This window comes from Dermacentor silvarum, chromosome 1 (genome assembly GCF_013339745.2).
Source record: "Dermacentor silvarum isolate Dsil-2018 chromosome 1, BIME_Dsil_1.4, whole genome shotgun sequence".
NCBI classification, from domain to species: domain Eukaryota; kingdom Metazoa; phylum Arthropoda; class Arachnida; order Ixodida; family Ixodidae; genus Dermacentor; species Dermacentor silvarum.
In genome coordinates, this window is record NC_051154.1 from 142,843,924 (window position 1) to 142,865,294 (window position 21,371).

At 50.0% G+C, this 21,371-nt stretch overlaps 1 protein-coding gene across 2 annotated transcripts in view; it reads right to left on the bottom strand.

The window, feature by feature from the left end:
* LOC119436164 (alpha-tocopherol transfer protein-like) overlaps window positions 1-895 on the bottom strand; it is a 37,196-nt gene extending 36,301 nt beyond the window's left edge. For both annotated transcript variants that reach the window (XM_049655894.1, XM_037702930.2), the window contains exon 1: window positions 787-895. The gene's annotated coding sequence lies outside the window, so the exon portion shown is untranslated. The remainder of the gene's footprint in view (window positions 1-786) is intronic.
* Between the last annotated feature and the right edge of the window lie 20,476 nt (window positions 896-21,371).

The window sequence follows — 21,371 nt, forward strand, 5'->3', positions numbered from 1 at the left end:
AATATTTAAAAATGTTTGGAAGTGTTCGCTGAAACACCCGGTATAAACGAGCGAAGAGTATGATAATAAAAAGTGCTTCCAGTGAACGTCGGTAAGGTTCGTCTCTGCCTCGTCCCTATCTACGCTACAAATCCAACCACTGATGCATGAGTGGCTCTTATATTATTATCATTATTATTATTGTTGCTGCTGTTATTGTTGCTCTTGTTCAGAGCTGCATTTTGTTTAGCTGTCACGCCCACCTTGTAACACTCTCCTATAGTGATACTCACCGCGTTCGTTGTTAAAATTACATGGCTGCTAATGATTTTTACAATTTAGCGACCACTACAAGGAAAGCTTGCGTTCGTTGTCCGAAATACTGCCAAGGGGAAAACGCCGGCCGATAGTGTTTTAGCACGCGAGAACAACTGCACAGCCGTTGTTGGTGTAAATAAAGAACTCACTGGTCAACCTCAATGGGCGGAGTAAGTAAAGAACTCCGTTGGCAAAAATTATTCTCTTTTCTGTCAGGCGCGCACGGACCGCACGAGCTGGACTGGCCGATTTAGTATGGTTTAGTTGCAGACGCCCGTGGTGCTTTGATTTTGGTGCACGTCAAGCCCTCCATCTACACGGCTCTGTTCAGAGCCCCACGCTAGAGCTTTCTCTTGGTCCGTCAAACTTCTACGTCATATCATTCAGTGTTTACATAACGGATGCAGCGTTTTCTCTAAATTATGGTCTATGCACTAACGAGCCACGTGGTACGCCGGATGTCACGAACAAACAGTACAGGATACGTACGACAGGTAGCCGTTCCGTGCAGCTGAGCCTGTCGTTGCGGCGCGCTGCTGAGCGTTTTGTGCACCCGCGGGTCCCGCCGGCTGTGGAAGTGGGATAATCCGTGGAGCAGTGTTCTCCCATTGCGAGTCGCCGCCAGAACCGGTCGCTTACTGCGCGATGTCCTTGCGCCAGCGCCCGGTGCGTGCAAGGCCACCGCTTTCGTGCCCGGGCCACTCGAATCCGCCGCTGAATGCTTCGGAACTGGCGAAGCGCGGAGGCGTGGCATGCAACTAGCGTTGCGTTACGCCGAAGCGAGCGCGCGCTCTTAGGCAAAGTTGGGTCACGGACTGCCAACCACCGATAGCGTGGCGTTTCCGAGGGTCCTCCTTTACCGGTTCTTCTCACTAAAGTTTTAAACAAATCTCCAGGGGAAGTTGGTCTAGTCGGCTCACTTCCTCTCGGTACAACGCCGCTTATCGATTTGAATTTTCGAACGCTAATTCTTGCTGTTTCCGCCCTGAAGCATCCTATACATCCAATAGCGCGTGGCTTAGTATTTAGGCCACCATTTTTGTTCTCCTCTACAGAAGTTGAGATGGGTTCTTGCAAACGACTACTCCCGTATTCATAAATGTGACTTAACTTGAGGCCCGTCCTTGACTTGATCTGGATGATGCCTGGCATAAACGTACCCAAAACGCTCATTGCATTTCCTTCGGCGGGTTCACATCAGGCGTTATTTTTACAAAGTCACGTGCATTTCTGAATACGGGGTTAAGATGTTTAGTAGCAAAGTCGGTAAGATGAAGTAAGACATGGCGTTGCTTATCGCAAGGGTCGGTTAGACTATTAATTGATAGGAGAGGAAGTATCTTCAGGCCTGTTGGCACATCCTCCCCACCCCTGCCATTTGCTACCTTCCTGCATAAAACAAAGCTCACGCAACTCTAATAGTTTGCCTTTTAGTATAAAATAAGGGGGTTCGAAAGTAACTGCTCGCATGAAAATAGTTGGTCTTTCATACATCCTTATTTATCTAGAAATGTGCCTCAGCCACAGTGTAGCCAAAGGATTTCTGCGGAAATCCGCGAAGTTATGGTATATATGCATGGAAATACGTTGAACAACAAGCGAGAGTAATTCGACTTATACCTTTTCTTTACAATTTGAAGATGTAGCCTTCGGTCTGTGTAATGTACGATAGCAATGCAAAGTTTATCGCAAGTTCGTCGGGAATTTGTATGGTATTTGGATAAAGCGCTCTGAATGACACAACGGTAAGCAGGGGGCTGCTGAAGCCTTCTGCCAAATATCTTTATATTGAATAAAGAAAGTTTAAGAAACCACTGACACTATATTCTAACAAAAAAAGAATGTAGCCATCATTTCCTTTATTTTCGACCGGGCTGCTGTATTTTTACCGTTTTGTGAGCCTCCGCCGGCATGTTTTGCTTCGGGCGAGCCGTAGGTACGTATATGACGTCGTACGAACCTGGAAGACACATTGGTAAGAGGAGCGTCTGCCTGCAAACATGACATCCTTGCCTTACGTGATGCGCGTTGCTGGTGTAGGTGGTGTGTTGTTATATATATATATATTGACGCTCGTGCTCTGGGCAGACGACAACGACGATGGGGGATTAACGGACTCGGTCTAGTGGGTAAGTGGGATTTTTAGAGGACGAAGACCACGTGTCTCTGTTATGTTTTGTTTGAACAGGTTGGCCTGCTGTTCTTGAAGAACGTCTGCCTGTCTTCTGTTCACGTTGTACCGCGACACTGGTGGAGGCGCTGGGTATTGACCGCGCCTGATGCTCCGGACTCCTTCGGGGAGTCGTTCATCTAGCCCGGACGCATTGTCACCAGTTACGGCACCCGTGCATCGCTTCAGTCGTCGACTGCTAGGCCTTGCCCCGGAGTTCTCCCTTCTTCAACCACCTCTTACCAGGAGCTCCTGGAGACACATCTGGCAATGGGCGAAACCAGCCCACCGCAAGCACTCCAAAGCCGCCGGTCTCCCAGTCCGCAACAGGTAACCATTCTTCATCCGCTGGTTCCTGATCGCTATGGTGGTGCAGCATTCGAAGACATTGAAGACTGGCTTGACAAGTATGACCGCGTCGCACAGATTAACCAGTGGTCTGAGCAGCAAAAGCTCTCTCACGTCTATTTCGCCCTTGACGACAGTGGCAGTACGTGGTACGAGAACCGCGAAGCTGGCCTAACGACATGGAATGACTTTCGGCAGAAAATCACAGATACTTTTGCAAGTGCCGACCGACGCGACCGCGCCCAGCAGTTGATGGAGCTACGGGTGCAACAACCCAATGAGTCGGTCACAATGTTTGCCGAAGACATGGCCCGTCTCTTTCGTAGAGCCGACCCGAACATGACCGAGGATAGGAAGCTGCGCTTTCTCATGCGAGGTGTAAAAGAGCAGTTGTTCGCGGGGCTTGTACGAAATCCTCCAGTCACCGTCGCTGATTTTATCGAAGAGGCTACGGCTATTGAGCGGGCTCTTCATCAACGATGCAGGCAGTACGATCGACTGTCCACCAGCACCGCAATCAACGCCGCCGCATTGACTCCACAGTATCAGAGCTCCTTGCGTGAAATGATCAGAGAGCTCGTCAGAGAAGAAATTCACAGAATTCTGACACCGACAGTGGATAAACCCGTCGCGTCAATCGCCGAAGTGGTACGCGACGAAATCAGGCAGGCGTTCCCGGCTGCCGACCTTCAAGACCAACAGCGTGCTATGAGCTACGCCGCCGCCGTCCGATGTCCCCCACCCGTTACAACCACACCGCCGTACCACCAGCCTCCGACAGCCGCTCCTTGGTCGCCGCCTCAAGAGGAGGCTTTGAGGCGCGCACCCGTCATGCCGTTGCAGTCATACCGCCAGCCGTCATTCGCTGCTCCTTGGTCCACGCCGCAAAACGACCCTGCGAGACGGCCGCACTTTCGGAGATCCGACGCGTGGCGCACCGTCAATAATAACCGCCCTCTCTGTTTTAACTGCGGAGGTGCCGGCCATATTTCGCGCCATTGCTGGCATCGCGACTCATCATTTCGACCTCTTCGTCCACGGTCTGATGTTCGACGTGCAAATGACGACTCCATGCTACGCCGCGACGACGCTGCTTTTCAGGGACCTCCCATAGCGCACCCGAATCACGCATCCGTGCCCAACGATCGGACCGATTTCGGCCGTCGGTCGCGCTCTCCAACCCCTCCAAGCCAGATGCCTGCTGGACGCACTTTTGCTGACCTTCAAAGACGAAGGTCGCCCAACCCTGAAACTGAAGGCGGCGGCCTCTGGGGATAAGGTTGCAGGCCCACCGCAAGGATAGGATAGGAATAAACTTTTATTTGTCCAGCAGGCCTCCGCAAGACCGCAAGACCGCAAGACCATAAAAAGCCCCCAACTCTACCGCTGCAGAACGCCGAGAAGCCGATAACCACCGACCCCGAATAAATTGTGAGCGCCGACCTTGATGTTTTCGATGGACAGCCGGTGACAGCGTTAGTCGACACTGGTGCCGACTTCTCTATAATAAGTCAGGAACTCGCCCTCCGCCTGAAGAAAGTACAGACGCCATGGACGGGACCTCACATTAAGGACGGCAGGTGGACAATTACTGATGCCTACTGGAAGATGTACTGCTAGAATTAACATTGGAGATTCTTCTTTCATGGCCGCTTTCATCGTTCTTCCCGCGTGCTGTAAAGATTTGATTATTGGAATGGATTTTCTAAGAGAATATGGCGCCGTAATTAACATCCCAGACCGCATGGTAACGTTTTATAAGAGCCCTGGTTTAGTCCATTGCTTATCGCCGCAACACAACTCCTTTCGTCTAACAGAAGACGGCGTCGTAATCCCACCTCGGTCATATATCCTTGTTTCCGTGGCATGTGACGTACCGTTTCATTGCGAAGGAGTTGCCGACCAAATAACCTTTTTGTTGCTTACTCGTGCACGGTATCTCGGTCGCACGAGGAATTGTAAATGTCACCGACGGGCACACGAATCTGTTGCTAACAAATTTTAGCACAGAGCGAGGGCACCTCCCAAAAGGCACGGCTGTTGCTTATTTTGACGGTGTTGCGGATGTTTGCGGCTGCTGTTCACTACTCGACGAAGCGCCTACATAAGACCCAGCTCCTGCACTTGACGTCAGCACTGTTTTGCCGCAGCACGAACGCGAACGGCTTCTTAAGCTATAATAGCCAAGTTCAACGACTGATTTGCGTCGACGTCAAGAGTCGGTCGGACGCCTTTAACAAAGGACCGAATAATTACAGAGGATACGGCAAGACCAATTCACCAAAATCCTTATCGTGTGGCTCCCAGAGAACGTGAAGCCATACAACAACAGGTGACAAAAATGCTTGAAGACGACGTGATCCAACCATCAACGAGTCCCTGGACATCGCCTGTAGTTCTAGTCAAGAAAAAAGACGGCAGCTTGCGTTTCTGTGTGGACTACCGAAAACTAAATCAGGTGACGAAGAAAGACGTGTACCCGCTTCCCCGTATCGACGATTCCCTCGACAGACTTCGACACGCATGTAACTTCTCTTCAATGAACTTAAAAAGCGGATATTGGCAAATTGAGGTAGACCGGAGTAACCGTGAAAAAACTGCTTTTGTGACGCCAGGCGGCCTATACGAATTTAAGGTGTTGCCTTTCGGCTTGTGCTCTGCCCCTGCTACGTTCCAACACCTCATGGATACTGTGCTTTCGGGTCTGAAGTGGAAAACCGGCTTAGTGTACCTCCACGACGTCATCGTGTTCTCCGCAACGTTTGAGGATCATCTCGCACCGCTTGAAGCGGTTTTGCAGTCCATACGATCCGCCGGCCTCACCCTGAAGCCGGAGAAGTGCCACTTTGGCTTTGCGGAACTACAGTTTCTAGTTCACGTCGTCAGCCACGCCGGTGTCCGCCCTGATCCTGAAAAAATTGCCGCCGTCGCACAGTTTCCCGTACCATCCGATAAAAAGGCTGTCAGGCGCTTCCTCGGTCTCTGCGCCTATTACCGGCGGTTTATTGCAGATTTTGCTTGTTTCGTTATGTCACGTTTAGTGGGCGATAGAACACTAGACTTGTGTTAACAGGGGTTTGTGATCGCTGATGATCTTTGTTTCTCTTCCGAATACAGCTTCGTAACAGATTTGAAGCTCAAAGCGCGCGACTGTGGATTCGGAAACGAAAGAGAAAAAATGATCCGCGACCAGATCGTCTGTGGCATCTATGACGAAAAGGCTTGTGCAGACATTCTCAAGCTAGAAGATCCGACCCTATAGAGAAGGTTGAAAAGGTGTGTCGAGGTTAAAGAGGGTACTACAACAAACAACGAGACCGTGCACGCAGTAAAGAAATTCGTTCATCGCACCTGTGCCAACTCGAAAAGCGCAGAAGGAAAGCCACAAAAATCTAACATACCAAAATGCAGGTATTGCGATGGTAGGCACGAGCGCAAAAGAGAAGCATGCCCAGCTTGGAAACAAACATGCAGCAAGTGCAAGAAACGAAATCACTTCGCAGCAGTTTGTAAAAGCAGCAAGGTAGTTGCTGGCCTGGAAGTAGATAGAGAGGATGAAACCATACTGGCAGTTCAAAGCAACAAATTAAGCTCAGTCCACACGTTTCTGAGGGTGAACGGAACACAAGTAAAATTTCAAGTGGACAGCGGTGCAGCTGTGGACGTCATCCCGTCTAGACACGTCAAGCTACAGCAGATACAACCGTGCACAACAACACTGCGAACGAGGAATGGAAGCAAGGTTCACTGTTCAGACAAGGCGCAACTAGAAGTTACAACCGCAAACGGACAGAGACATTCTGTAGAATTTGTAGTGGTTAAAGATGACTTCACTTCTCTGATCGGAAGAACGACAGCCGAGAAAATGGGTCTGATAACCATAGACTACAACTTCGTGGCTGGAATCGATGAAATTCCAGAAGAGGGTTTCACTCATCACATAGTCGGAAAATAGCCAGATGTTTTGGAGACACTCTAGGAACACTCCCGGGAAAAGTACACTTGGTGACTAAGCCAGAAGCTGTTCCGAAAGCGATAACAAGTTGCAGAGTGCCTGTCAGCATTAAACCGCAATTAGAACAAACGTTGGCGAGCCTGAAAAAAAAAAAAAAGGTGTCATAAAAAGCGTGACAGAGCCAACGCAGTGGGTGAGCAGATTAGTTGTTGCAACCAAGCAAAATGTCGCAGTTTCACCCGAAAGGCGAAGCATCAATTGCGATAGCAACTTAGTAGAGAGCTATACAGAGTAAGGCTAGTAGTTTTATCAGCTGTATAAACTTGGACATGCCGCAGCAACAGCAACGCGCAGAACTGTTGTCGACGCCGTCGCTGTTTTGCCCGCGTTCGCACCGAACGCACGTGGCGTTGGTGACTGTTGTCAGGGCCTCTGGGAGCGGCTCGGAGGTTTTCGACGAGATCAGAACGGGAAAGTCGTCGAGCAGCGTCGGAAGTCTTTACCACCTTCTCGCCTCGCAACGTCTTTATATAAATACGCGTTTGGTGCCGCAGCTAAACGCCGCCTCCCCTCCCTCCCTCCCTCCTGTTCCACCACGGCCTTTCGCGCGACGGAATAAGTCGTGTTTGCTCTACATATATGGTGATTGTAAAGGAGGAAAGAGACGTTTAATTCTGCAGCCCTTCAAGGAGCACGGTGCAGAACGCGCGTTTGTTCTCCGCCGTGCGTTCGCTCCCCGTGAAAGCGCGCGTCCCTCGCGCCCTTTCACTCGCAAATACAGCGTCCGGCGCGGCGACGATTTCATCGCCGTTGACGTCATACGGAACCTCACGGCGACGCCGACGGCAGAAATCTTTGAGTGTCCATATAATTGCTATCGCACTGACCCACAAGCGTTCAACGAGGCTCTCGAACAAGAACGTCACACATTGCCCATCCTCGATGATGTGTTACCGGATCTTGCCAAAGCAAAAATCTTCTCAAAACTAGATTTGCGAGAAGGGTATTAGCAATGTTCTCACGATGATGAGTCAAGCTTCATGACCACATTTCAAACACCACAAGGTCGTTACCGATGGCTCCGCCTGTCGTTTGGACTTGCGGTAAGCAACGAAATGTTCCAGAAAAGACTTCAAGTGGCACTTGAAGGACTGAATGGAGTTATCTGCGTTGCAGACGACATTCTTGACATTGGAGTGGGCAAAAATGAAAAAGATGCTGTCAAATATCACGACAACAAATTAGAGAGCCTACTCCAGAGATGCCGACAAATTGGAATTCGTCTCAACAAAGAAAAAACGCAGCTTAGAGCCTCATCAACTGTCTTCCTAGGACACGTGCTAACGAAAGAAGGACTAAAAGTTGACCCAAATAAAGTCAAGGCAATTGAACAGATGCCAAAGCCAGTCGATGTCCAGAGAGAGAGAGAAAGAAAGGGAAGGAAAGACAAGGAGGTTAGCCAGTGTAAATACCGGCTTGCTACCCTGTACTGGGGAAAGGGGTAAAGGGAATGAAAGGTGATAGAAGAAACAAAAAAAAAACAATAATAATAAAAAATAAGAAATAAAATAAAATAAATAAATAAAATAAAATAAAATTCGCGCAATAACGCGACCCTACGCGCTACAACGTTCAAAGCCGGTCGCACAATTCACAAGTCCTTAAGAACTTCAGCAGAGCCCTTAAGGACTTGAGAGCCGAAGCCCGTCTAGACCAGTGTCCTAAAACTTTTTCCTCTGTGAAGGGGCGATTGTCCAGTTTTTCAAGCGCAGTCGCGAGCGCTTTTCTTGCCACATTGTAGCGGGGACATTCACAGAGGAGGTGCTTGATTGTCTCCTCGCAGTCACAGTTGTTAGCAAGCGGGGCTGTCGGCCATTCCAATGCGGAAGGAATAGGCGTTCGTGAATGCCACGCCGAGCCACAGGCGGCACAGAAGTGTTGCTTCCGCTCGTGGTAACCCTGGTGGAAGACGGAGTTGCAGACGTGGATCCAGTCTGTGGAGGCGTGCGTTGCTGAAGTCACTGGTGTTCCACAGAGTCTGCGTAAGCTCGCGTGCGAGGGAACGAAGTTTTGTGGCTGCGTCTGTTCTCGACAGTGGTATCGATACAATAGGGGCACCATCGTGGGCCGATCGGGCAGCGTCATCCGCACTGTGATTTCCCGAAATTCCGCAGTGACCCGGTATCCACTGGTAGATGATGTTGTGCCCCTTGTCGGTAGCGTGATGGTGAAGTAGTCGGATGTCTGCGACTAATTGTGCGTTAGGTCCGTGGTTGAAAGGGGACAGCAGGCACTGGAGAGCTGCCTTCGAGTCACAAAAGATGGACCATGACTGTGATGATTTGGGACCAATAAATTCCAGAGCAGCACGGATAGCTGCGAGTTCTGCAGCCGTCGATGATGTAATGTGAGACGTCTTGAATTGGATGGTGACAGATTTCACGGGAATTACCACTGCTCCAGCTGAACTTTTGGAGGAGACAGAACCGTCCGTGTAAACGTGGGTGCGTTCTCTGTGCTTTTCATGCATGAATGAAAGCACGGTTTGTTTGAGGGCGAATGACGACATCTCGGTTTTCTTTTTGATACCGGGAATTACAAGAAGGGCTTGGATTGGATGCAGGCACCACAGAGGTAGAGATGGTCGTGCTGCAGGCGTGAAGTTCGATGGTAAAGTTCCATGGCTGGCGGCAATAGTCCTGCTAAACGCTGAACGAGGTCGAGTGGCAGGAAGGGAGGCGAGATGATGCGATGGAAGTCGGGCGAAGTGCCTGATGTGCATCCTTAAAGCGTCTACTTGAATGTACGTATTGATGGGGTGATCATGCGCGATGGCTATTGTTGCTGCCGTTGATGCACACCTGGGAAGGCCGAGACATATTCTCAGAGCTTGAGCTTGCACAGACTGGAGGGCACGGAGGTTGGTCTTACCGGTCCCACTTAGTACAGGTAAGCTATAGCGTAGGAGACCCAAGAAAAGTGCGTTATAGAGCTGGAGCATCGCCCTCACAGATGCACCCCATGACTTTCCCGCGAGAAAACTGAGAATATGGGTTACCATGGCCAGCTTCTTTTTTAGGTAGCAGATATGAGGACTCCAGGAGAGGTCTCGATCGATTGTCACTCCTAGAAAACGGTGCGTCTTCTCGTAGATGATTGGCTGTCCATTAATTTTGACAACATACGGTCTCATTGCTTTGCGCGTGAAAGCGACCATAGAGCACTTCTCTGATGACACCTCCAGACCTCGTACTCGAAGATAACCTGATGTAATTGTGGCCGCTTTTTGGAGTCTGGCGCGCACCTGGGGACGCGTAACCCCTGATGACCAAATGCATATATCGTCCGCATAGATCGACACATGGACGGATTGCGGAAGGGAATGAACCAGGTCGATGAGCACTAGATTAAATAGAGTGGGGCTCAAGACTCCACCTTGCGGTACGCCACGGTAGGTGTTGTGCTGCGATGTCACACCGTCCTCTGTTTGCACAAAGAACGACCTGTCCTTTAAATAGCTGTGTATCCATCGAAAAACAAGGCCACCTAGGCCGACATCGCCCAAAGCGTCCAGGATGGCTCGATGAGTTATGTTGTCATAAGCGCCTTTGACGTCCAGGAACATCGCCGCTGACAGTCTCTTTCGGGTTTTTTCGTGCTGAACCGACGAGACAAGATCTATGACGTTGTCTATAGAAGAACGTCCACGTCGGAAGCCTGACATAGCGTCGGGGTATATCTCGTACCGCTCTAGGTACCACTCCAGACGTGTCAGCACCATCCTCTCCATCACCTTTCCTAGACAACTGGCCAGAGCAATGGGACGATAAGACGCCACGTCTAGAGGTGATTTGCCTGGTTTTAGCAGAGGCACAAGGCGGCTGGACTTCCATGCAGCAGGAACCACTCCTTCACGCCACGAATTATTGTAGACGTCCAGAAGAGCATGCCGGGCTGTTTGACCGAGGTTGGCAAGAGCTGCGTACGTCACCCCGTCAGGTCCGGGCGATGAGGAACGTCTGCACGCTGCCAATGCTGCTTGCAACTCCTCGATGGAGAACAGAATGTCCATACGAGAATCCTTCGAGATGGGAACGTCATAGGGATCAGGTGCGGTGAATGAGGATGGTTGACCGGCAACCCTCAAACAGAAGTCCTCCGCTACGTCGATCTCTCGCCGACCTTGGTAGAGAGCCAGGCATTTGAAGGGGTGGCGTTGTTGTGGCGATGTTCGAAGACCGCGCACCGTCCTCCATATATATGACAGGGGTTTATGTGGGTCAAGGGAATCACAAAAAGTCTTCCACCTTAGAGACTGCAGTAAGTTGATCCGACGCTGGATCTTCTTCTGTATGCGTCTCGACTCCCTTAAGTCGTATATGGACTTGGTGCGCCGGTAGCGTCGTTCAGCGCGACGGCGAATTGCTCGGAGGCGTTCCAATTCCGCTTCGAATTCAGAAAATTTTGGTATAGGCCTAAAAACGCTTGTGGCCTTTTGAGCAGCGTCATTAATTAGCTCTTCGATGTTTCCAGGTATACAGTTCTGAGAATTTTGACACATCTGCTCCATGAGGAGTGTGTATTTCGGCCAGTCGATGCGCTGAACTCTGGTATAGTGTGACTTGCCGATGCCTTCGACCTTAACATATGTTGGAACATGGTCACTACTATGCGTTTCGTTGTCTGGGAACCATTGCACACTGCTACTGAGGGATCTTGAAACAAAAGTTAAGTCCAGGCAGCTGCTGTAAGTCAATCCCCGCAGAAAAGTGGGACTTCCATCATTGAGGCAGCAGAGTTCATGGTTCGACGCGAAAGTTAGTACACGTCGTCCTCGGCAATTCATCTTTAAACTTCCCCATAGCGGATGATGCGCATTGAAATCGCCGGTAACAATCCATGGTCCAGGTGTCGCTTTTAAAATTGCACTTAGTCTTGCGTTGTTAAATCGGCTCGAAGGTGAAATGTAGGCACCTACGAGCGTGAGTGTGACGTTCTTGCATTTTACCGTCAAGCATACGTACTGATTGTCGTCATCAGGTGCCACTGGGTGTAAAACATAAGTGAAATCACATCTGACATAGACGATGACTTTGCTGCGGTCGCTACAGGTGTCAGACATGAAAGCTTCATATCCTGATAAACGGATCGCGCTCTCAATGTTTGGCTCACAAATAACTATGATTGGAAATTTGTTCTTAAAAACAAAGGGACGAAAGTCCGAAATGCGGGATTTAAGGCCACGGGCATTCCACTGGAAGATAGACGCTTCCTTGACTTGTTTAAGGAACGAGTGCCGAGGAGCAGCCATGGTGCTTCTCAAGACTGGTCAGTACCGGATTCAGCGCATCCAGTATCTGAAGCGCACCTCGAGCCGCCGGAGTGTGTATGGACGTCAGGAGAACACGGAACGTGTTCATAAGGGCCCTCATCAAGGTGACAACTTGTTTGTCGTCTTCTTGGCGGCTGTCCGAAGGTGAAGCATGATTCGGCGAGCGTGCGTCATGTAGCTTCTCCGCTGGTTGGTCTAGCCTCGGCAACGGAGGCCACTCCTCGCGTGAGGCAATGACATTCGAAGTTTTCTGCGTAGGATCCTCGCTGCTAGTATTGCTAGTTGTCTGTGGAAGTATGTGGACTGTCGGCGGACGCGGTGCATCCTTAGCAATAGCAGTAGGTTTCCTCGAAGATCTCCGGCGATGTGAACGCCGGCGTCGCACCTTAGCGGCCGCCTCCCTGTGCGACGAACCATCCCTGACCATTTGCTTCAAGACTTTCATCTCCTTTTTCACACGTGGGCAATTCTTGGAAGATGCGTCGTGAGAGCCTTGGCAATTGGCGCACTTTTGGTTTTCTGCACGACAGGCGTCGGAGCTGTGTGACCCAGAGCATCGTGAGCACACGGCTGTCTTTGTGCAAACTGCACTAACGTGCCCTATCCTTTGACACTTCCGGCACTGAAGCGGCTTTGGCACAAAAGGTCGTACTACTTGTCGAAAGTGACCGACCTTGACGTGTGATGGTAGGCTGTCTCCTTTGAAAGTTAGCTTCACGCAGTTCGATTTCCCTAGTCGACGGGCTTGCAATATGGCAATTCCCTCTGTCGCCGGCTTGATGAGTATAGGCAGGTCGGCATCGCTTATGGAATTGTCTACATCATATACAACACCGGCCGTAGAGGTAGGTTCATCTTGTTTGAAGCAGCGTACGTTGATGTTCTCCAGCACATTGACGTTACTCAAAACGTCTAGCGCGCTGCGGTCCGCGACATCTATAGCGAGAATGTTCTTACGGGCGTTGATTCTAACATCTTTGATCTGGCCCGGAGCAAGGGCCTCTAGCGCCACAGATGTAGCCTGACGGTTGAGCCGGTTTATATTGTCGCTCGCATCCACAGGCACGAATAAAATTGTGTGCTCCGATGACTTTCGCGTCGGGATCACAGTAGCCTTACTTGCGGAAGGAGATGTCCTGATGAGTCTTCTCTTTGCTTTGCGCTTTGCTACGGGCACGAAGTCACTGTCATCCGAGGTATCATCACTGGTCGCTGAGTAGATCACAGTGTCCTCGCTGTCAGTGTCACTCGGGTGACTAGACCGCTTTCTGGGCGCGGCCGCTGGTGACGTGGAAGGACCCGGCACCCCTCCAGGTGACTGCACATCCATCGCCGTAGTTATGGGAGCGGCGTCTCCCACAAAGTAGCTTGGAATTCGCAGAGACAGAAAAGCAGCGTTCCATACAACAAACACTTCGTCGTCGTTCAGTCGATGTCCAAGGAATTCAACGCTTCTGCGGAATGATCAACTACCTCTCCAGATTCCTGCCGAAAATATCGCGTGTGTTAGAGCCATTGAGAAAACTCACTGTCAAGAATACACCATGGTAATGGGGAAAACCGCAAGAAAAAGCATTTCAGAAAGCAAAAGATGCTGTGACAAGAGCTCCAATTCTGGCCTACTTCGACTCACGAAAGCCACTAGAAATTCAATGTGATGCAAGCGATCTTGGACTCGGAGCAGCTCTCCTTCAAGACGGACAACCAGTCTCATTCGCCAGCAGAGCACTTACACCGACAGAAATCCGCTATGCACAAATTGAAAAGGAAATGTTGGCTATTGTCTTTGCATTAAACAAGTTCCACCAGTACACATTCGGAAGAGAACCAATGATCATCAGCGATCACAAACCCCCGTTAACACAAGTCCAGTGTTCTATCGCCCACTAAACGTGACATAACGAAACATTGCTCACATTGCGTTGCCGTTAACTCGCCTCACGAGAGACGACGTTGCTTTTGTATGGGGCGACGAAGAGCAAGGTGCATTTAACGTCGTGCGACAACGTCTCCAGACACCTCCAGTGCTTGCCCACTATGATGAGACCGCTCCTACATTGCTCCACACTGATGCCAGCAATGTTGGCTTGGGAGCTGTTCTTGTGCAGCGGCAGGAGGACACGGAAAGAGTGATTGCCTACACAAGCAGAACGCTCTCACGCACAGAGGCAAATTATTCCACAACTGAGAAAGAATGCCTCGCCGTGGTATGGGCGGTTATGAAATTTCGCCCATATCTGTATGGCCGCCCGTTCAAAGTTCTCAGTGACCACCATTCACTGTGTTGGTTGACGAACCTTAAAGATCCTTCGGGACGATTGGCGCGTTGGAGCCTAAGGCTGCAGGAGTTTGACATTACAGTCATGTACAAGTCAGGGAAGCGCCATACGGATGCTGACTGCCTGTCTCGATCACTGATAGAGTCAGCTTGTTCACTAGAAGAAGATGAAACAGCATTTTCTTGTGTTCTGGACACATCCGCCATCGCTCAACAACAACGGGACGCCCTGAGTTGCTTCGTCTAATCAATTACTTAGAGGGAATATCTGCGAAAGCACCTAAAGTTTTCGCAAGAGTATTGTCATTGTTTTGTTTACGGGCCAACGTCTTTTACAAAAGAAACTTTTCTTCGACTGGGTCCCCCTATCTGCTCGTCTTCCTGCAGCTCTTCGTATGGAAGTACTTCAAGCCTGTCACAACGAAGTGACTTCTGTTCACTTAGGCTACACGCGAACATTGGGCAGAGTGCGGCAAAGCTACTACTGGCCGAGACTTACCACCGCCGTGAAACATCACGTTCGCACTTGTCTCGATTGCCAGAGGCGCAAGTCGCCCCCGACGAAACCAGCCGGCCTCCTACAACCTGTCCAGGTTCCTCGAACACCATTTTATCACATCGGAATGGATATTTTGGGCCCACTTCCCAATTCTACTGCGGGAAATCGCTTTGTTCTCGTCTCAACCGACTATCTGACACGTTACGCTGAAACAAAGGCCATCCAGAGAGGCACAGCAACCGAGGTGGCGCGATTTTTCATTGAGAATGTTGTGTTGCGACACGGCGCACCACGCGTCGTAATAATCGACCGAGGAACCGCATTCACGGCTGCGCTTTTAGATCACGCCTTGCTGCTAAGTGGAACGGATCATCGGAAGTCAACCGCCTACCATCCACAAACCAACGGATTGACAGAGCGCCTCAACAAAACAATTGAATACATGCTTTCAATGTACGTGGATGTCGAACAAAACATTGGGATGACATCCTCCCTTATATTACGTTTGCGTACAACACGGTGAAACAAGAGACGACGCGCATGACTCCGTTCAGCCTTGTTCACGGCCGGGATGTACGAACGATGTTGGATGCAATGCTTCCACACGAATTTGACGACACCGACACGGACGCCGATGTGTTTACCCAGCGCGCCGAAGAGGCTCGGCAGCTCGCGCGCTAGCGGATCTGCCAGCGGCAAGACTACGACGCAGGCCGCTTTGATGCTCACCGTAGAACCATAACCTACGAAGTCGGCGACCGAGTGTGGGTTTGGACACCCATACGGAAACGAGGCCTCTCCGAGAAGCTGTTAAGGCGATACTTTGGCCCATATCGAGTTTGCGCCGACTGAGTGATGTCACCTACGAGGTCGTCCCTGATAGTCCCAACTGTACGCGGCGCCGCCCGCACCGTCCTGAACTTGTGCATGTTGTGCGCATGAAGCCGTATGTGAGCGAATGACTATGCGAGGGACCCTCACTTCCGCAAGTGACATTTCTGGTCTAGCATCGGGGCGATGCTCTTTTAGGGAGGGACAAATGACGCGCGTGCTCTAGGCAGACGACAACGACGATGGGGGCATAAACGGACTCCGTCTAGTGGGTCGGTGGGATTCTTAGAGGACGAAGAAGACGTGTCTCTGTTCTGTTTTGTTTGAACAGGTTGTCCTGCTGTTCTTTAAGAACGCCTCCCTGTCTTCTGTTCGCGTTGTACCACGACAATATATATATATATATATATATATATATATATATATATATATATATATATACAGGGTGTTTCAGCGAACACTTTCAAACTTTATTTAAGGTTGCCTGTGGCAGATAGCCCAATTCTAGTTTATGAGCTGGTCTACTCGAAGAGGCGGACATCACTTGCACAAAAAATTGAAATACATAATAGACTAATTAACAAAAATCACTAATTAGGTTTTTAAATAATTACCTGATGGCCCATATTGCAATTTTAAAATTGTAGCCATGGAGTTCGCGAGGTTGATCCACTTAGAATTAATTCTCAGGATGACACCTGTTTCGAGATATTAATTCCCGAACTTTGCGGAGAAATGCATTGGCGTTCCAGTTAATTTTGAGCTTCAATGCATGAAGTGACGTTTTGTTAAGAACCTAACTGGAACGCCAATGCATTTCTCCGCAAAGTTCTGGAATTAATATCTCGAAACTGGTGTCATCCCGAGAATTCATTCCAAGTGGATCCGCCTTGCGAACTCCACGGCTACAATTTGTAAATTGCAATATGGGCCATCAGGCAATTAGTTAAAAACTTAATTAGTGAATTTCTGTTAATTATTTGATTATGCATTTCAATTTTTTTGTGCAAGTAATGTCCGCCTCTTCGAGTAGACAAACTCATCAACTAGAATTGTGCTATCTGCCACAGGCAACCTTTAAGAATTTTTGAAAGTGTTCGCTGAAACACCCTGTATATATATATATATATATATATATATATATATATATATATATATATATATATATATCGTTTTTTTTTACACCATACAGAATTTTTTTAATTTGGAAGGCGATTCAACCTCCAGTTGAAGTAGATGAAAGGCAAAGGCTTCTTGGGCGAGTTGGAGGCGAGATTGGGATGGAGTCACTAAGCACAGCGCTCTATCACGTCACTCCTCGCTTGAGGGGGGTATATGGGAGAAGCGTTGGACTCTTAAATTTTTTGCTGCACTATCTTAGGATCGGCTTACATGTTCAGATTGCTATATTTTCCGGATCGGCGCCACATTTTAACACAATAGCGTTAAGAGCCTCGTGTCGCAGAAAATCAGGTGTCGGTGTCGGTGTCGGCGTAAGCGCCGGCGTCCATGGCAGAGAAAGTCATCCCGAACCACCCCGACCACGCAGGCTATCCGCATGGCGCAGAGGCGTTAGTGAACTAATTGCATTTCTCAAAGTAAAATAGGTAAGAAAAATCGTAAAGTACGACTTAACTACAACCAATAGGCATGATAGCGTCGGATTGTAATTTGAATATACGAGAAAACATAATGCTATTACGCGGAAACTCACAAACACAAGCCTTTTCCAGCATTATACCACTCCTACAGCGGCGCGCCGCGGTTTTCTCCTCGCAAAAATACCATCCACTCTACCGCGACGCGCTTAAAGCCCCTTAATTAGAGTGTACTATACAATGGTCGAGTGGGCCGAACGGCGCTCTCCCGCTGAGGCGCCGCATGTGGAAAAAGTGTGCGAGGGCGCTGTGAGCGAACTGGATTCTGGATTGGGGCGGAGACGCGCTCCGCGGCATATTCAACGTACTTTCACTGCGGACGCCGAGGCCGATTGCGCATAGTACGCTATTAAAATAGTGCTTTATTTCAACTGCAAATTTATGTTTACACCATTTTGCCAAAACTATATATTTGAGGCATGAATTATACAACACGACGTCTTCAATTTTGCTGTCGTTGTCAAGCGCGTCGTCTGCTTGCGAGCGCGCGTTCGCTACGCGGACGCTGCCGGGCGCCCGGTTTTCTCGCAGAACGTCTGTGCAGTGCATTTGTTTTATGTTTTAGTTGCTTTTGTGCGCCCATGACTCGTGAAGGCCGGTACCAAATGTAGTTTTAGCTAGGTGAACTGCTGTTTTTACCACTGTCTTCTAGCTCTGCAAAAACTGTTATCTCTGCAACAACTGCTATCTCTGCAACATGAAGCTACGTAAGAAAATTTTATTATTGATATCGTATCATTTTACGCGCGCTTCTTGTTGGTGGATATTGATCAGGGACAATTATCGAATAATACAATATTAGAGTGAAATAAACCAGGTTTATTAACTGCGTGGCGCGAAGAATGACTAATTTATTTCTAGGTAATTAAATCAAAGGGTACATAGACATATATATTCACGATATATATGTAAGGGGAAAAATAACAAATATCCTAAATGCACTAATTGAGAAAGTGAGAACTCCCGACTGGAATAAGCCCACGTGTTTGCAGTAACAAACATACTTATTAGTGAATACTGCACGTAAAACTCTCATTCGCAGAAATAGTATTCATAGCAGGCAAAACCATCTTATCTCTTATCTCTCTCTCTCTCTCTGTCTATATATATTGTAACGGAATGAGAGACACAGAGACAGCATCCGTTCCTGGGCCAGCTGTTCTATTATCTCCCAACTTCCTCTTCCTCCAGCTCGCTCTTCCAGCGCCCGCCTTGCGAGCGCTCGCGGCCAAGTTCACTTCGTCTTTACACTCAGCCACGCTGCAACTGAGTTTCCGGCGCGCTTGCAACAAAAAAACTTGTCCAGGGTGTGAGGTCGTCGTTGGTGAGCCATCCAGCGCGCAACCAGCTTCTCTGGTGGGCGGCACTGGCTGTTGCGCGCTGGTCGCCGGCCTTGCCGACTGTTGTTGGAAAAAGATGACCACACATTGTCCGATAATGTAGACCGGAACATATTGAGCAGCACGGGTGCCAGGGCCATCGGTTCCAGTTTGTTGCGGTGGCCACCATGCCTTGGGCGCCGCACTGACTCTGAATGGCGCACCTTCACTCCTGCGTGGATGTTGCGCTTAACGGCGACAGCACCGATAGGGGCAGCAGGGGTGTTCTCGGAAATAGAGGACCGTGGTAATGGGTCGTTCTGGCAAATGGCCTTGTAGGCCGCGGACGCTTGTTTGAACCCAAAACCCTGATATCCTGTAGCAGGAATCGGAACTGAAGGACGGCCACCGCCACTACCGCTGGAACCACGAGGTGTTGGCGTTGGTTGCAGCTGAACACTAGAAGACACCGAAGTGCTGCCACTGTTCCCCTGATGTGGTGGTGGCCCCGGGCAACAGGCATCCCACAGTAAAGGCTGCCCCGTGATGCCTCCGCTGCGACCCGGTACAAGTGAAACTTCCGAAGACGAGGACAACGACGGCAGTGGGCCTAGGAGGCACTGGTCAGAGGGTTTGGCGTGTGCCGGAGTGGGGCGTTTGTTGCGCTGCTCCTCGGCCCTCAGCAGCAGCAGCAGATCCACGGCGGATGGGTCCGTGTCCGAAGGGTCGCAGCACTGCGCATTTCGCGCGTTGTCCCCACATGCTTCTTTTTACGTAAATACCCAGAAAATTTGAAGATTGGACAGCCGTCGCTGTAGCTCAGTTGGAAGTTCACCGCAAATACGAGGCCATACCCATAAATGACTGAACCTGTTTCAAGTAAAGTCCCTATATAAGAAAAGTACCGCCATCTACTCTTTCCTCCGCCGCCTCCTCTCCTAAAGCGCTTGCTTTTTCTTTACTATTTGCTTGCGAAAGCCAAGTCGACGGTGGCGCACCTAGAAAGTCCACGTTGAAGCTTTCAGGCCGGGCGCGCGCCGCCGCGGCCGCCGGCGACTGCGGCTGCGCAGAGGACTTTCAACATGGCTCTGAGGCGGAAAAAAAGAAAATATAAAGAAGTGAAAAGCGGGCGCTATCATCGTCCAATCGGAGATACAGGATAACAGAGGAGAGAGCGAAGCGGCATTTGTCAAAGGATGGCGGTACTTTTCTTATATAGGGACTTAAGTTTCAAGCAGGTTGGTGTGGGATATTCTGCACTGCCGCTATACGCTCCGGGAGTGGCTGAATACGGTCAGGGGAAATATTATGTCCAAGGCACGACCTCCTCTGTCGTGGTCCAAGGTAGGCTATCATAGACAGACCAAACTGGCACTTCTCGCGGTTTAAGCGAAACCCCGCCTCGTAAAGTCTGTACAGCACTTCATATAAATTGCGAAGGTGTTCATTCTCGGTGGTTCCAACAACCAGGATGTCATCTAAGTAGACCACACAGGCTCAGTTCTTCAGAGACCCTAGAACTGAATTCATTGCGCGCTAAAATATACTAGGGGCCGTTCGCAGCCCGAACGGCATGCGATTGAATTCATACAAGCCCGATGGAGTGCGAAAGGCTGTCTTACACTTATCTTCTTCAGCGACGTTGATCTGCCAATACCCTGCACGTAAGTCGAGCGACGAAAAGAACCTGCAGTGGCGGACTGTGTCAATAGCGTCGTCAATGCGGGGTAAGGGGTACGAGTCGGGCGTCGTACACTTGTTTAGCTGCCGGTAATCCACGCAGAAACGCAAGGACCCGTTTTTCTTCCGCACGAGCACGACGGGCGCTGCCCACGGACTTGATGAAGGCCTAATTATGCCTGCGGCGAGCATTTCGGGTACTTGATCTGCGATCACGGAGCGCTCCCTCTCAGCGTATCTTCTCAATGGTACGCATATCGGAGAATGGTTCCCTGTCGGTATTCGATGCAGGAACATCTTTGTGCCCGGGAGATCGGCGGTGGTGTCAGCGAACACCGCTTCATGGCGAGCCAGTATCGAATTTAATGTAAGCGAACGAAGCGGCTCACCTCTCGGCGTTGGCTGGGGCATCGCAGTAGTCTCAGTTAACGCAGACCGGAGCTGTACATGGCCGCGATCGATGGTGAGTTGAATGTCGTCGGACAGTAGAAAATCTGATCCGAGAATATATAATCATGTCGGTAGGCAGGTCCTCGAAGACGGGAATGGCCGGGAGAAACTTCGTCCCTGCTGTTGTCCGGACATAAACGTCGAGCATGCCCACTGGCATCACACTCCGTGGATTGGAGGCTGCGTCCACGGGGAAATGGTGTCGGGAGCATGACGCTGGTGCAGTGCCGTCCGCTCGGCGCCGGTATCAATGAGTGCGGACAAGTCGCCTATTCCTTCGACATGTACTGGTAACAGTGTAGTTGGGTAGGCCTGGTACGGAATTATGGACTGCGTCGATTGGCGGAATTCCTTGGCGTGGTGTCCAAGACGTTCGCAAGAAAAGCAGCCCCGGCGCGCTGAGAGGGGCCGTGCTGACTGTCCGCGGCCTGCGGCACGCCGAGAGTGAGACGGCGTCGAGTACACTGCTGCAGTTCCGCTGCCTTGTGAGCGAAAACCAGGGATGTGATCTCAGGAAACTGAGAAGACAGGATATGGCAGCATGAGTAGAGTCG